Source organism: Lycorma delicatula, chromosome 2, assembly GCF_047948215.1.
Source record: "Lycorma delicatula isolate Av1 chromosome 2, ASM4794821v1, whole genome shotgun sequence".
NCBI classification, from domain to species: domain Eukaryota; kingdom Metazoa; phylum Arthropoda; class Insecta; order Hemiptera; family Fulgoridae; genus Lycorma; species Lycorma delicatula.
The window spans coordinates 80,619,413-80,636,268 of NC_134456.1; the positions used below are offsets into that span (position 1 = coordinate 80,619,413).

At 31.7% G+C, this 16,856-nt stretch overlaps 1 protein-coding gene across 4 annotated transcripts in view; it reads right to left on the reverse strand.

Annotated features, from left to right (window-relative positions):
- LOC142320205 (uncharacterized) overlaps window positions 1-16,856 on the reverse strand; it is an 804,138-nt gene that overhangs the window by 327,578 nt on the left and 459,704 nt on the right. Inside the window, exon 2 of one of the 4 annotated variants that reach the window (XM_075357892.1) lies at window positions 10,323-10,382. The exons of the other annotated variants lie outside the window; for them this stretch is intronic. The gene's annotated coding sequence lies outside the window, so the exon portion shown is untranslated. The remainder of the gene's footprint in view (window positions 1-10,322; window positions 10,383-16,856) is intronic. 4 annotated transcript variants of the gene reach the window in all.

Sequence of the window (16,856 nt, forward strand, 5' to 3'; positions counted from 1 at the left end):
TTTTATCGTGTTTTTAAAATTGCTTTATAACAAAGTAAATAGCTAATTTAACAACCTATCAAAAACATATAAGATTATACAAAGTAAATGGTTGTAAGCGTTATTTTTTTAGTCATAATCACAGTGTACGATGAGGTCAGACATTGATCACACTTTTAAACATGGTACAGTGTAAAATACAAAAGATGATACCTGCTTAAAAATTATAAGAAAAAAATTACTTGAAGATCAAAATTATTTTCACACAAAATTGGTAAAATAAATTCGCTAGTATAATTATTAATTATTAGCTGTTCGGTCTTCCTACGTTAACAGCTAGAAGGGACTTCTTTGATATTCTTTTCTTTTATAAACATCTTCAGATTCCTTCACCTGCTACTGTTTCTTTGCGTGTTCCTCGTTCGAATTCTCGCAACACATGTCTCTTCATTTTGTAAAATCATTCAATCTCACCTTACGATAGATATGTCAATCCAGCGTCTCGTTTGTGGAATCGAATTGATTTTATTTAACCTTTTCTACTATTTACAAAAAAAAAAAAAAAAAAAATGTATAAAATAGATTTTTTTTAAATTAATATTTTTTCTGGGTTTCTACTTCTTGTTTGTTTTTCAATGGTGTTGACGACTTCAAATCACTTTTAGAGACTTCTAACTGTAATTTTTTTGTTATGATATGTGATATATTATGTGATTACGTAACATAACGTTATAATTGCTATTTTTAATTTTCTCTGCATTGTTTTGGTTTTGTCTGTTTTTATCAAATAAATAAAATTATTATTGTTTTTATTATTATTATTAATTCTAAATTTAAGAAAAAGAGTAAAAATTGCATTTGAGAATTTTCTCTTGATATTAAATGAATCATGGAAAATCTTCCAGCCGTTAAATCATCCGTACATTCTGGTATTATTATATTTATTCTTTAAGTAAAAATATTCAAAACGGGAGAAAAAACCAACAGTTGTCAAACAAAAGAGTTCGTCTGCTTAGAGGAATGAATCATCAACCAGTTCCAAGTCAAGGGACAGTGAAAGCAGAATAGATAAAAGCTTGAAGCTAAAGTGGAAGTAGCAAAAATTCCCACGCAGAAAACTGGAAAATAGATATTAAAATTTTGGAAAAAGAGGATTTAATTAAATCAAAAATGGAGCCTCCAAAAGTAGGGAGGCCTTTAGCCGAGTGGTTGAGGATTTCGGCCGACCCATATGTTTTAGCAGTGAGTGCATCTAGTCTGGACTACGATGTTCTTCTCACCGCACCACAGGAGCCGGTGTCGTCTGATGCCAGCAGCAGGAGATCCTCCGCGATGATTTCCGAGGGGGGGAAATGAAGGTTCCATCTCCGAGGCTTCAGATACCTCCAACTTGACATCAAGGCCTTTAGTAAGATGGAGAAGAGGAAAAAAAAGGATAGCCTAAGGGAAAACCTAGGCAATAGGCATTAAGAAGAAGTTAGTTCTCATGCGTTTTTCCGAATTTTAATGAAAAGATGAGCATTTTAGTTTTTCATTAAGATGAAAATATTTCAATAACTTTGAAAAAAGTGGACTATAAGTTGTTTAAGTGGTAAGGGGCCTTTACACCCTTATCATGTTGTGTTTCTTTTTGGATTTCGTAATACAAGTTGACAAGTCTATTTCTAGATGATCTGTTATGATAAGACTAGTCTACGTACTATGTCACTATTATTTTTTTTGACCCACCGGATTTGTCTAGTGATGAACGCGTCTTCGCAAATCAGCTGATTTCAAAATCGACAGTTCTAAGCTTCAAAACCTAGTATAGGCAGTTACTTTTATACCGATTTGAATACTAGATCTTGGATGCCAGTGCTCTTTGGTGGTTGGGTTTCAATTAACCACACCTCAGAATTGGTCAATCTGAGACTGTACAAGACTACACTTCACGTATACTCATACATTTCACCCTCATTCATCCTCTGAAGTAATACATCTGACGGTAATTCCCGGGACTAAATAGGAAAGAAAAAGTTTTTTTTTTACTACAGGGAGTGGAATTTTATTTTTTTATTTTTATTTTTGGTGTGGAAGGGGATAATGACTACAGCACTCAATGCTCCTAAAACTTTACAAAAAAAAAGTAATTTTTATCGTACGCAAATAAAAAACATTTTATATTTTACGTGGGCAACAGTAGAAAATTCAGGGTAATTGGTCTGCCATTGTACTAGATTATTTTATGTTAAATGTTTCACATTAGTTAGTAATTTTAAATTTTGTTTAGTTTTGCGTTTATATTAATCGATATGATTGTTTTTACCAATTTTTAAAATGCAGCATACTAATTTTTAATACGTTTCAAAAAAAAAAAATTCTACATACAATTTTGCTAATAAACTGATAACGTTTTGATCAAAAAAGGTAAAGAATCAAGATTTTGCAAAATTAAGTTATACACAAATATTGTCACATATAAAGTCGATACCAAATTCCTTTTAGGAAAAGAGGTTAGTAGTAAGTCATGTGTTAGGCAATTAAAATTAGTTGATTACAATGGAAGAAACTTTATGAAGTTAAAACGTAGAGAAAGTAAAAGATTAGAATAAATTAAACAAAAAAATCCCTTTCGGCACGTCGGAAGGTGGAGGTAGATTTTACCGGTGCTAAGTAGGGGATAAAAAAGATTTCCACCTTAAAGTTAAGAAAAACTTCAAATTTACTCAATACGACAGTAGTTTCATGTGAAAAAATTTTCACATGTTTAGCATACGACAACTCCCATCTTCTTTCAATTCTAGCAATATTTTGGTCATCCCTTGTCGTAACGACTGGTCATATCAAAACTTACTTCAGACAAAAGTTTTAGGTAATGATTAGAAGACATTACCTAAACGGGCCCGTTTGGGCGCATAGGTTGGATATCAAAAGAGGACTTCTTTAAAATTTAACGAGTGCGCTGGGCACTCGTTAAATTTACACACGTAATTAATTGTATGCCTGGTGTTTTTAAAACAACCTCCTACAGACCATTTCCCTCCTACCGTATTGGGAAAGGGTCTCTCAATTGATTTAGTGGTGAAAGTCTGGGCAGACTTTAAATCGATTCGATATTCAGTTTATTATGAGAGGTATGATTTTTTTTGTCTTCAAAACCCCATTTTTTTCCATTCCACCCCCTGGGCTAATGGTTGGTTATATAGAAAAACTTTACTTATATAAATTTTAGGCCCTTATTCAAAGTATAGTATGAACTTTAAATGAATTCGATATTTACTTAATAAGAAAGTTATAATGATTTTTTTTTCGAAAAAGCTCCCATTTCCACTCCCATGGTCCGATTTTGGACGTTAACGACCGAGATTTTGAGACGAGTTATTTTTAAGAAACAATTTGAAAGTGATTGGCGTAAAATTACGGCAGTTATAGTGTCCACAAGGAAGTGATATATATAAACGTTTGAGTTGACAGTGGTTTTGGCGTCTGGGGGATTGAAACGCAAAGATATATCAAAATTTTCCGGTAGTTGAATCATGGTTTCCATTACAATAGGTAGCATTCTTATCAAATCTACCTAAAAGGGATTATGCAGGATGAAACAAATTTGTTAAAATTTAACATTATTCACGAAAGTACGTGTGAGTACTGCCTACTTGTACGTTTCATTACCGTTCAGAATGACTGAACGGGTTGAACGAGAATCTGAAATTAATTCTGTCAGAAATTTGGTGACATGCAAGTAGAGATAATAAGAAAAATTCAAACAGTTATTAGTGTTACACAAATTAAAGAGTGGTATCGCTGTTTCCAAGATGACCGAACATGACGACAATTTCGACATCTATCGAAAATGACGAACGCTCTGGTAGACATCGAGCAAGTTCGGTAGATGGTGATGAATGATCAATAAGAGAGGTTGAAAAAGAAGTAAGAATTTCATTTGTCTCAGTACAATCTATTTTAATGGAAGATCTCACGATGCGGTCCATAGCAGCAAAACTAATCCCAAAACTTTTCATTCATGAACAAAAAAATCCGACGCAAAACAAGTTGCGCAAGACATGCTGAAATGTACTAAAGTATTAATATCATAATTTTATTAAAAAAAGAAAATAACTGGAGATGAAACTGAGTGTATGGGTATGACCCTGTGTCAAAAGCACAATCATCTAATTGGAAAACTTCAAGTTCTTCGCGACAATATAAAGTTAGGCAATCACGAAGCAAAGTGAAGGTAAGGTTGACAGTCTTTTGTTTATTATAACGGAATGATTCATCATGAGTATGCTCCTCAAGGACAACGTATCAGTAAAACATATTACAGCTTTGGGAAAATGAATAATAATATAATAATCTAAACTTTTCTACTGAATGATAACAATACATATTGTTTTCCTAAAAAAGTATTTTAATTTGTATTTATACGTTATCAGTTATGGTTTTTATTTTGGCTGTCACACATATAAAGTATCTAAACTTACAAATGGTAATAACCAGAGTGCAGAGTGTTACTTTCACTGAAAGTAACTCTTTTATCTTACTGTCAGTTCATAGATAAACAGTGTGAAGTTATTACTTACCAACTGAATATCAAATATCCCCTCTATTTCACAGCGCCTGGCTAGCTTCTAGAAAGTACCTCGTTCATTATTTTTCCTTGGTAAGGTTAGCATAAAGTAATTATTCTTGAAAATGGGAATGGAATTTTCTGGTCGTTTACTTCCGTTACGATATATATATAAAACTTATCATAATATTATAATGACCTATTTGAGGACAAGATTATATATTTTTTTCTTTTTTAGAATAATTAAGGATATGAGAATTAAAGAATCATCATTCATCAACGAAACATATGATATGAGTATGATAAATTACATGTTATAAGAATTATGAATGATATAAAATTCAATTGCAAAAAGGTATTACCAAACTCTGTATAATTCATTGAAGACATTGGCTTTAATTATAAAATAAATAATTAATTACAAGCACTGAAGAACCAAATTTTTTCTTGTAAATTTTTAAGTAATAAATTTAATAGCAGTGGTAATTAACTAAGTATAGGCTTGAACACTGTATTATCTTCAGTAACAAAATTATCAGGGAAAAAATTGTTTATAACAGAAGAAAAACAGTATTATAAAAAAACCATTAGTGAATTATAACTACTTATTTTATCATTTAATTTAAAAACTCAAAATTATAATTTGAATACAAAACGAAGATAAAATAAACGTATCTAAAATTTGAACTGCAGATTCTGTGACGTCATATCAGATTTGTCTCCCCACAACAGGTCTATTGATCTAGGTGGGCTTCGTTACTTAGCAGGCGGGCATATTTCACGCGCTCCCTGTTATACAACACTAGTATATTGTTACATTCCCCACGTATAAACGCTGTATTGGTCTATTTGTGACTTTTAACCTTATAATAAACTTAGCCTTAATACTATTTGTTACTGGTATGTCACTTCTCAATTATCAATTTACTTTTTATGGAAATAAAGTTTTTGATTAGGTGATTGTTATTACACTAATAAAATTATGACTTTCAATATAAATCTTTAAAATGTTGTTCTAATTTAAAGTTTAACCATTAGATTATTATTATATATTTAATAAAGAAAATTTATTTATTCCTATTTAACTAGGTGTAAGTCAAACTGTAAAACTGTAGGAAAATTATAAAGTATAATTTTTGTTGTACATCCAATTTAACTGAAATATAAAGTTTCGTGAACTTACTCTCACTTACTTTGTTTTATTTTACTATCGATTAAAAAAATTGAGATTTCTATCGAAGGGTTTTTCATATGGATACCTAATTGCTTTAAATATGTTAATTCAAAATTGAATTTGAATATAAAGTGTTAAATAGCGATCGTTAAATCTTTATCTTTCGCTTTTATTGTCGTTAAATTTAAATTTGATATTGAAATTTAATTTCGTTAGTACTGTTATCAGCTAAACAGTCTTAAATTACTTACAAACAAAAAATTTAATTTACAGAATTATTATGTTTTTATGTTTATTTAACATAATCTTTTATTTGTATGAGTCTTACTTTTCCTTATTTTATAAACTAGGAGCTACGGGTTTTGGTTTTTCTTTCAGTTTCTATAAATGTGTTCTGTTCGCACAAAAGATTAGATCAAATCGAGTCACAATAAAATTTTAATAACTTTTATCTATATAAAGCTTGTAAAATTTGCATTTATTTCTTATAACAGAAAAGTTTTTTTCACCAAGATTGACAGGTCAACTCCTTAGAGACAATTATATATAGCTGCAGCTCATATCAAGTTAAATAAAAATTTCATCAAGTTTTTTTAAAGTTTTTTCATCCGTTTTTGAACGGACTGTTAACAATACGATCTTACAAACTGGTTTAGAACGTCTAAAATAATTTTTAATAAAAAAGAATTGTTTGCAAGAAAGTAAATCTAAAAATAGATAAATATTTCATTTTTCAAACAATTATCACAAGTAATCATAAAAGAATTAATATGAAAAAAAACCAAATATGTGTGCAAACAAAAAATTAACTATATACATTTTTATCAGTTTGTGTTTTTATAAGTATGATTAATTACTTATTTTTTTAAAAATAGTTCCTTCAATTTTTGTTTTAATTATATTTTTATACATTACTCTTATTTTTTTCTGTTTACTATTTAAAAATCAAAGTGCGTATCTCACTGTAAATTTTTATTTCTTCATAAATTTTTCTGGAGTGTACGCATTGTTTTTCACTTTTTTTGTTCAGAAAACTAGTTTAACTTCTTTTTTATTCTAGTAGTTGGTAGGAGGATAGTATTTATGGTGTTTAAAGACTCAAACCAGTAATGATCTGAGTTCATAGTCTAATGGAAGTTAAATACAGGAAAATTTTCTGTGAGAAACCTTCGATGTTAGAGGAAGGCGCGGGGATCGCGCTTCCGCGAATCGGTTAATTTGATAGTTGAGGGTTGTAAGTTATGGTATGTGGTCATGGTTGGAAGAGGGCATACGAAGGCGATATTTGGTTGCGTAAATACACTGATGGAAAAGTCTGCCGAGGCATTTGCTAGGTGGTATCCTGACAGAGGCCAAACCGATGACTGGTTGTGTTATCAAATTTGGAAGGTCTAAAATAAAAGATGAACTCCGGTAAATCCGGAGATGAACTCCATCAGGGCTAGCACAGAGGGGTGGTGTGACGACTGGGATTGTCAATAGCGGGTTTCTTCCCCTACGGGGTTAGGATGTTTGCCATTATTTTAGTCTTTTCGAAGGAGATTTTAAGACCTATTTTCGTTGCTTTTTTTCAAGTTTTAGAATCTGTACGACAGCTTCATCCCATGTCTTAGCAAGTAGAGCAATGTCGTTGGCGAAGACTAAACAGTTGATTTTGATATCTTTGTCTTTTGTTCCTAGTCGGATTCCACGATGGATCTTTTGTTTCCATTCTACATTTTTTCTCTAGGGTACAGTTGAACAGTGATTTGTGAACAGTTGTGAACAGTTGAACAGTTGAGTATCTTTGTTAAAATTTTTAAAATTATAAATTGTTAAAAGAAAATTTTAATAATGCAGAATCTTTTTATAAAAGCAATAAGTCTAAGAGATATTCAGAAAGCGAATCCTTAATCTTCTGTACGTATTTGAAAAGTTTCTATCATAATTAATAATTGAATTATATTTTTTGTCTATTTACAGAGAATAAATAAAATTCGAGTAAAATGTTTATATCAGTTTCAATTCTTTTTTTGTTTTACTGGATTCAGTTCTATATCTGGAACTGTAATTTTATATATATATATATATATATATATATATATACATATATATACACACACTTGTATTTACATTTTTAAAATACCAATTTAACTTAAATTTGGAATTAATATTTTATTTACCCTTTTTTTTTAATTCAGTATAAGAAATAAACTTATCTACAATATGTTGTTGAATGTAATGTAACGTGTAACATTGTTACAAGTTAGAAAATATACGAAGTGAAAATCAAGCGATAAACACGCCAGAGTTCTAGAGTAATTTCGAAGCACAAAGCTTTGTATGCTTAAACAACTAGGCTTCTATACGTATTTATATCCTAACGCGTTTATACCGTACCATACAACTATCCTTACCCAGATCTAACTAACCAGAACGCAGGTCCAGGTTTATAATGCTGTAATTTATTATCCTTTGTACCATAAAATAGTTATACAATATCATAAGCTCTTGTTTAAAAGTACTAAACTATAACTTTTAAATAGTATTTCTTCTTTAACTGTTTTTAATTATTAACTTTCTTTAATATTTTAAAAGAGTTAAATCTCTGTAAGGTCACGTACAGAATATATCTTGCTTCACCAGCAACTACTCGCTGGCTGTCTTCATTGTTTGAACACAGAATAAATTTTTCTCAGTATAAAATAATAATTCGCAGTATACTCCTTTTGCTGTTTGAAATAGCTCTTGAGTAAAAATTAACAACCACCAAGCAAATTTACAGTGATTACAATACCGACTACCAGCTGTTAGCAGCGCAACGCTAACGAATTTTATCACTCTAGAAGCAGAGAAATGTATGGTTTACACGTCAAAACATTGAAATTTCTTTCATATTTTTGTGATCTTGAATCAAAAAGGTGTTTCTCTTCGTAGATATTAAAAATATGGATGTTTGTAAGATACATTTATAGGTTTTTTTGAGGAAAATAAAAGAAAAGTTTCCGACAAATTTTCAGCAAACGGTTAATATACATAGGTCGTTTATATTGCTACCACATATATGCCTAATTTAATATAGGCAGACAACGATAGCAGCTTAGATGTCAGCTGGAGCACAGTATACGTACGTGTTGGTATAGAGTCACAGTCACAACCGCCGCGCAGTTCTCCCACCATAGCGGCGCTGCAGCCCCACCACTCTTAGGCTTCAATAAAAGAGCGTGCACGAGAATGAATTTTTAATTCATCGTCGACCACCACCTGGAGAAGACATAAGAAGTTCCCTGGGACCTCCCGACGAATTCCAACATCCCCGCCGGAGCAGCAGGCCTGGCTGGCCCACCGAGGGAGCCGCTGGACGCGGACGCTACCTTCCCGCTCCAGCTCGCCGGGCTTCAATCGCCCTGGCCAGCGGACTCAGCAGCAGGAGCCGGCCCAACGTGGAATCGCTCGGGGAGAACCGCTTCTGCCGCGACGGCGAAATACGACCGGCACTGCGAGCCACTATTGCCACGCTCTAGTGGGAATCCAACTGCCGCTGAGGGAAAGCCCGGTCAGACTTCAATGGACGATCCGCAATTCCTAGACTTCGCCGGAGACCAGCTTCCGGACCGTTAGCTCTTCTCAGAGCTAACGTAAAAAACGGCCCTTTTCAGGGATACCACAAAGTTATAAATTCATACACAATAGTTATACACAAAGTTATCCTCGAAGCCATTCGACGACAATAACCCTTCTCCAGGCTACCATAAGATTATAAATTATAACGAGCCATCGAAGCCAATCGACAACAACAGCCCTTCTCAGGGCTACAACAAGGTTATTAAGTGGCATGTGCCGTCGAAGCAGTTCGCCGACAGTATAAAGATCTGAGCCGGCCGAAAAAATTTTCCAAAATTAAGCAACCGTGGAGAAATTTACCACCTTACATTTTGCACTTTCTTTTTTCCAAAGTGTTGATGAAATCAATAATATCATTATTTTTTTCTGAATTTGTTTGTAATTTATATACATTTTTAAAAATATGACTTGCTTTTTTAAAAAATAAATAAGAGTAAATTTACCTAATTAAAAAGTAAAAACAAGTATTTTTACTTTGTATGGTTCTTCGTACCGATAAACTGAAAACTTCAGCGTTTCTTGCTTCTCCCAAGTTCTGATTAGGCCAAAATGAATCCCCTGAGCCGAGCAATGGCTATTAAACCAATTATTATAATTGGAGTTTAGTATTTACTACACACATCTAAACGCAGTAACGTAAATTTATATTTGAACCGTATTGTTACATAAAATTAGCTATTGTAAGTCAGTAACCGCTAACTATGTTTAAGAATATTTAAGCTATGTACCGTTAAAAATAAAATTAACAAATAAAAGGAAAATAATTAATCACTAAATTGGGCACATATAATTTTTTTTAAATGTTTGAATAGTTTAATAAAAAATTCCATCGACTAAGTTATTATTATAAATTTTATACGAAAATATCGAATTCTCTTTCGTCTATAATTTTAGATTGTACGAAAATATATTTTTGTTTAAATAATATATTATAGAATAAATATCCTGTTTTTTATTTACATATCTTTTTAATTATAAGTCTATGTTTACTAACTATTAAATAATTGTAAAACTCACAAGAACTTTTTTTAATGAAGATAGTGTAGAATACTTCTTCTTCAATGCAATTTCACTTACCTAAAACAGAAATAAATAAGAATTATTTACAAAATATTCGAAATAAAATTTTTGTTTTTGTCTATCTGAAAGTATTTACAATTGTGGACCTTGCATTTACCTCATAGGGAATCATAAGTAAATTTTATTAACGTTAATCACGTGAAGAGAGGTCCCTGACGAAATCACTTATTAAAGCAGACAAATAACAAACACCTCATATACAGGTAAAGCACTGTCATACGTGGTCGAAGTACAATTCAATACTTAATATATCACTAGAAATAAATCACAGGAAGATAAAAACTAAAAAAAGTCAGTCATCAATACCAATATATGAGAACAACTATATAGATAAAACAAATAATATCTGTCAGTAAATAGAACGGTGCCATTAACAGTAGAACGTGCCAGAACACTCCGTATACACAGAGTAATGAATATATATATAAAATACTTATTATTTAAATATATTATATATAATCTTTTCCACAAAATTTACGTAGATTATAAGCAGAAGGTTAAAGATTTTAACAGTATATTATACACATTATCATTTAAAAAATAATAAAATTATGTCCCTGTGATATATTTTATTTGGTAAAAGATTAAAAAAAAAATTGCTTCAACAGAAAATTTTTAAGAATACTTATATAAAATTTCAACTGTTTGATATTGTAAGTTTTTAAGTTACGTACACGCTCACACTTTTTTGTATTTTACTAATTTTAATTTTATTCTATATACACTTATTTTGATGTTGTCTACATATAATATGATTAAAAAATCGATTTTAACACTTATATATGAAACTGTTTTGAATTTAATACTGTATAACTTGAGTGAAAAGCTCAAAAGTGAAATAAAATGTTTCTGGTGTAGTGATTTTATAAACCATTTACGAAAATCCCTTTTTTCCTTTAGCGAAATTCAATTTACAATGATTCACATCTAATTTTAACTTAATGTTATCTGTGCTGTTCGATTGAAGTAATAATGTGTAACGTTTAAAATGGGGGAAAACAATATAAACACTCAGATCTAAAGCCGTAATAAAGTGGATAATCTAAAGTTAATGGATTCTGGTGGGGAAGTAATGAGAAATATATTTATCTCTAAATTATTTTTCCAATATAAAATAGGTGATACTGAAATTTGGATTGGATGTTGATTAGTCATTTCACTACTATATTTTACTTTTATCTCATAGCTCTAAGATAATTTATAACAGTTCTAGCTCTATGTCGCAGCTTCGCCCGCGCTATATGGTTTCTTGAGTTTCCCGTAGCGGTCAATCTTTTTATTTTATGTTTTTTTAGTCAAGTAACAGGAGAAGATGCAGCCTGTCACACATTCAGTAACAGTGACAGTGGCTGTTTTGGTTGAGCCACAGCGCCGTATACCTTCCCACCTATTGAAAAATCGGGAATCAAAAAACCCGAAAATAGTTTTTAATATTTATTTCAAGAGTATTTGTAAGCCCAAATCTACTAAATATCTCGTTTAGTACAGTCGGGATTGGGAAAATTTACAATCAATGATCAACAATTTTTAACTTTCTTCACTCATTTTTAAGGTCGAATTTCTAAAATCTAGAATTGGGTTTATTCAAATGAAGATTAAGCTCATCAAAAATCAGGTTGATTTTTTCATTTGTTATCGAAAAAGGAAAAAAATAGTCGTGCTTAAAAAAAAATTCAATAATAAATTTTAACCCTTGAAACTCAGAATTTCAAAAATCTACAAATTTGGTTTTTAGATATTCACATGAAGATTGCACATTCAAAAGAATCAAGCTGATATTTTTATTTGTTACCGAGAAATTAAATAATAAAAATTACTGTTACTCCCTTTAAACTCGAAATTTCAGAAACTCCTTTCTTAGTGTAGTTACACCATAAAGAACATATATATAAATTTTCATTAATCTATCTTCAGTTGTTTTTACTTGGCAGTTGATTATGAATCACTCACGATATGTTGTCTTCAATTTCAATAAGGCCTCTATTGAAGATATTTCTAATGAAAATATCTTGAAAGCGGCTCGCTGTTAGAAAAGAGCATGAGAATTTAGCGGCTCGCCACCAGCGGCCCGAATGAGAAGTTCAGTACCATAACAGATTATTTATTACTTACACGTTATAATAAATAATTTTTCATTTTTAGATAACAATTCCGAATAACTGTGATCTGTTAGATGGAGAGTGTACCTGATACATGCAAAAGTTAGTCTTCAACCTACTAACAAATACCCCATTTGAATTTTGAAAATCGGAAGATTGTACAGATATTATAAGAGCACCTCATTGCACCTTCCAAAACAGCGCCCCGGAGACATTCCGTTATTTACCAGTATTGGAGATGATTGGCCTAGACTCCCATCACGTGCTCGCATACATCACCACTCTAGACTCACATGCAGTCCACGGGAAGCCCATTATGGTTAAACAGAAATTTTTAAGATTATTTGATATTATTGTATTTAACGTAAATTTAATTCTATTACTTTGGTAATATAATTCATTTGATCGATTCGAATCATTCAGTTCAAACCTAGCTCACACAGTGATAGAGACTCACAGTTCACACTTCATTAATTCAGTTCATTGTTTGAGCTTCAGCTGGAAAATCTCCACTTTTAAATTTTTTCGAGATGAAATATATCCAAAAACCTTCTTAGTTACGTCAAGAACACGGTTAAAAAATTGGTTACGTTGGATTGGGTAGTTTTTTTGTTCACTCCAAACAAACAATAATAACCTTCCTCATTAAATAATAGTGCAGATCGATATTGATTATGCTCACAAACGCTTTTTCGTGTATTACTTTTACACAAAAACACAGTGCTTGCGTGTGGTTTTGTTAGAGGCTAAGTCTTCTAATATTGCTCAGGGTTGCGCTACGTATAACAACGGCGTACAGGACGGTTTCGTGGGAGGCGGTACGATTTACTAGCAGGACTGCCTCCAGTGAGGTTACTGATTGAGGAATGAGACCAGAAACGTGGAGCGCTGGGACCAGGAGAAGCCAGGCAGCAGCTTACAGCGGCCTGGTAAGAACAGTAGGACACGTCGGAGAAGGGTAAGTGGAGGCTCATCGCACGGATTGAATTGTGGCAAAATAGAAGGCATGGAAAACTGAATTACTACCTTACACAGCTCCTCACTGGTCACGGCGATTTAGGAGCCTACCTCTACAGATTACGCCTACGTGCAGACCATGGGTGTGTCTACTGCGGGGAAGCAGGTACCCCAGAGCACACCTTCTTCGACTGTAGAAAATGGGTGCCGCTATGGAGAGACCTCGGGGTCCTCCAACTGACTCCGGAAAATATGCTGGAGTATATGCTCAGGGGAGATAGAGAGTTGCTTGCAGTAATAGAACTAGCTACAAAGATTCTGCGAGAGGAGGATCAGGGTGGACAGCTGAACAAATAGTGAGAAGAAACGGGATGCAACCATGTCTAGGGTGCCTTGGCTGACTCAACTCAAATAAGGAGGCCAGGCTCCCCGATAATAACATGCAGACCGACCGAAGAACACAGAAGACTAGCGAAGACCTCAAGAAGTGAGGTGAAGGATACCAGACTGGAGATCGAGGGAAGGACAGACAGTCCTTTGCAGAACTGGCGTTCATTCGTGCTTGCATGGATGGGCGACAGTGAAGTTGCACGGGACTCTGAACACAATGAGCTCGAAGACACCTCCTGGGGTTGAATAATGATTAAATGCGGTTTCCGGCCTCGTGAGGGTGGCTAAGGGTCGGAGGGGGTAAGGTGGAGTTTTAGTCGATAGGGCGCAGGCTTGCTAAAATTTTGTGAATTTCTGACCAGATGTGACCAAAATTTTGAAATCTTAACTGTTCTGTTCCAAAATTAGTCTATAGCTGTATAGTAAAATATTTTATTGAAAATTATTCTGTTTTTTTTTTTTTTAGTTCCCCTTTAAACCCGTGAGATACGCGTACACGTACAAACAATGAAATATTTACGATAAAATGAATATTTTTGTTTCTATCGTAATAGATTATCAAATGATTATTGTCTATTTTACCAGATCTTTTTCATCTAAGTTAATATAACAATGTTTGCTTTGTTTGTTCCATCTACCAATAAAATCTTCTTTACCATTGAGCAATGAGTCAGTTGACTGGTCTGAAGGTACTTCACAATCCTTTCTGTTCTGATCCAATATTTTAATTTTAAAATATTTACTTTTAGTTTATTTTTCCTGTTTAGCCTCTGGGAATTATCGTTCAGGTATTACTTCATAGGATAAATGAGGAAATATGTATGAGTGTAAATGAAGTGTAGTCTTGTACAGTATCAGTTCGACCATTCCTAAGAAGTGTGGTTAATTGAAACCCAACCACCAAAGAACATCGGTATCCACGATCTAGTATTTAAATCCGTGTAAAAGTAACTGCACTTACTAGGACTTGAATGCTGAAACTCTCGACTTCCAAATCAGTTGATTTGAGAAGACGCATTCACCACTAGACCAACTCGGTGAGATTAAAAATATTTACTACAAACTAGATCTTCAACTATCTGTTCTATGTGTTACGATTTTTGTTTTTTCCAAAACTTTTCACCTTCTGCACATCCCCCTACTACCAAAACAACTTAATCTGGATGCCAATAACTAAGTTGATGAATAAGTTTGTCTGTTTCTGTACGATATTCTATCACAAAATTTCTTTCTTCACCTATTAACTTTAAAACTTCTATTGATCCACCGAATTTTTAATCTCTCTCTCTCTCCCTCTAACACCGCATTTCAAAAAGATAAAATTCTTTACTTTCTATTAAGGATACTGACCAAGTTTTACTGCTATTAAACACTGAATTCACAAAAAATGTTTCTATATACCGCTCGCTTATATAATAGAGAATACTTGTATTATATTCATGTAATGTCCAAATTACTGATGTGTATGTTATATTTTAGGTTGTAATGGTTCTGCATTTAGCTAAGTTATGTTTAAAAGTTCCATGAACATGTTTAAGTTCATATTTCTTCTTATAAACTTAATTAATATTTTCATCTCTACTAAGTACAGCTCTTATTCTAATTCTTTGGCTAGATATATATTTTTTTCTCTTCATCTTTTCATTTTCTTTAACTTTCGTCTTTTTACTTCTGTTTTTTACATATTGGATCTAAAAGAACAGATGTATAAATCTTCATCTTATACATAACCTAATAAGCGTAAGCCTTTATTTTTTAAATATATTTTCTACTGTTAATATATAATTTCATTGTATTCTTTACGGTTATCGTTTCAAAGGTTAATTTTTAAGTACTTAATTCCGTCTTCTGGGTCATACCAATATATATTTTATAAGTTGTAGAAAATTTGAAGGAAATAATTATAATCCTATTACAGACTTTTAAATCTTGCCTGTAATATTTTATATTTTCCTGTCTACTTATAATTTTTTTCCTAATTCCCAATTCTTTTTCTCATGTAATGTTATATAATTTGCATTTCTCGGAGAATTTCATAATATTGCTGAAAATTTTAATTTTTTTTATTTATACATGTAACTATCGGCAAAGAAATAGCGATTTTTAATAACCAATATTGGTGAGGTATTGCAAATATTATTCACATTCTGTTAATGCATTCATTTTATTGATCATACATTAATAGCGATGGAATAAAGGAATCTATTGAAATCCGTTAGTTTTATAAATTGATTTTATATGATTAAATACTTAAATAACGTTTACACAAATGATAATTGAAATTGTAATACTAATTATTCAATAAATAAATAGGTTTAATTTGAAACGTCCTCAATATATGCTTACCTCAATTTACGTACGTATTACGATAATTTGTTTATAAAGTGATGATAATGGCATATTATGTAGATGCTATTCAAACATAATTAAGTTTATTTGTTATTATCGGTTTACTATTCAACGATTACGTCATTATAGTGACCGTGTCCATTAGTATCATTAGATTTGTATCCATATTTATACCATTGTCAAAATCGTGACCTTTAAATATGACCTTTAATCTTTACATCTTAACAATGGATAAGTTACACTCCTATTAATTAAAAAATCAAAAAGTAACGATACTGAAAAGAAGTTAAATATTTTGAAAGTAAAGTTTTATAATGTTACAATAAATAATTAAAATATGTGTAATGTTATTTTAATCAAAATGTATTACAAAATGGTATATAGCAAAAAAAAAAAACTTTAACATGCTTTGTAAAAACAAATTGCATAACTCATTTTTACAACAATGAAATTATATTTTTAAATTAACTGCCTCAATAATTCTTATAAGTGTGGTTCTAGTAAAGCATTTATTGTACCAAGGAACTAAGTAAAGTTGTTTTACTGACAGTATAACTGTCAATTTACAGAAAAATCTTAGGTAAATATGAAGGTCTAATTTTTATGATTACTAATATTATCAACATTTTTTTTTTAGATTTACAAACTGATATATCACCGGAGTAGGTCGGTGAAA